Here is a 1,443-nt window from a genome sequence, read left to right as displayed (position 1 = left end):
TCTCCGGTGAGCTCCTCCTCCCTCCTCTCCGGTGAGCTCCTCCTTCCTCCTCTCCGGTGAGCTCCTCCTCCCTCCTCTCCTCCCATCCCCTCATGGTTTCTCCTCTCCGATGCTCCGGTGAACTCCTCTCTGGCGACCTCCTCCTCCTCCTCTCCGGCGAACTCCTCTCCGGCGAACTCCTCTCCGGCAAAAGAACACGGGAAAAAACGTACAAGATCCAAAAACAGGAACAAAATTTGAAATAATATCGTGCAAAAAAAACGAGCAAAAAATGGGCAAAAAAATCGCGATCCAGATCCAAATTCAAAATTCAAAAATAGCAATGGCGCACGGTGGGGGTTAGACGGTGCGCCACTACTATTTTCCCGCCTTCAAAATTCAAAAATACTAATGGCGCACCGTGGCCTATACTAATGGCGCACCAGTGGCCTATACTAATGGCGCACCGAGGCCTATACTAATGACGCACCAGTGGTGCGCCATTAGTATACCAGATACTAATGGCGCACCAGTGGTGCGCCATTAGTAAAAAATTCTAATGGCGTGCTACTAATGGCGCACCGGTAGTGCGCCATTAGTAGGCAAAACCGGTGCGCCATTAGTAGGCCTTTTCCTAGTAGTGCTGACAAAATGCTAAGTGCTGGCTTATATAGAAAAGGCTTTAGTCCCGGTTCGTGGCACCAACCGGGACCAATGCCCCCTTTAGTCCTGGTTGGTGCCAACAACCGGGACCAAAGGCCAATTTTCAGCAGCCCAAAGGGCGGGAAGCGGCGGCCTTTGGTCCCGGTTCGTGGCACCAACCGGGACTAAAGGGGGGAATTGGTCCCGGTTGGTGCCACGAACCAGGACCAATGCCCCCTTTAGTCCCGGTTGGTGCCACCAACTGGGACCAAAGGCCTTGTGCTGCCCCGCGCGCCCAAAGTTTAGTCCCACCTCGCTAGTTGGGAGGGAGCCGCACTTGTTTATAAGGTGCGGTCCGCCTTCCCTCTCGAGCTCTTTAAAGCAGGCTTTCGGGCCTAATTGTGCAATCTGTGCCTGTGGGCCTACTAGGCCTTTCACGGGCCTGAATCCTGGCCCATGGTAGGGTTTCTAGTCGTATTCAGGCCGTGGGGGCCCAGTAGGTGGCACTTTTTTTGTTTTTTGCTTTATTTTTTATTTCTTTTTGCTTTTAGTTTTAGAAAAAATATGAACTTTCTGTTAGTGCCATTAGTTTTCAAATTTGAAAACACTTTTTTGTTTTCTTTGTTGCTTTATTCATTTTATTTTGTTTCTACTTACAACAAAATACTTATTGTTGCTATTTTTATTTTTTTCAAGTTTTTTTGTTTTGTTTTCTGCATTATTTATTTTCTTTTGGGGTTTTAATTTATTTTTTAATTCTTTTTGCTTTTAGGTTAGCAAAATTATAAACTTTCTGTTAGTGCTTTTAGTTTTAGAAAAAAT

This window comes from Triticum aestivum, chromosome 4B, assembly GCF_018294505.1.
Source record: "Triticum aestivum cultivar Chinese Spring chromosome 4B, IWGSC CS RefSeq v2.1, whole genome shotgun sequence".
Lineage (NCBI taxonomy): Eukaryota > Viridiplantae > Streptophyta > Magnoliopsida > Poales > Poaceae > Triticum > Triticum aestivum.
Note: the sequence above shows the minus strand (reverse complement) of the source record.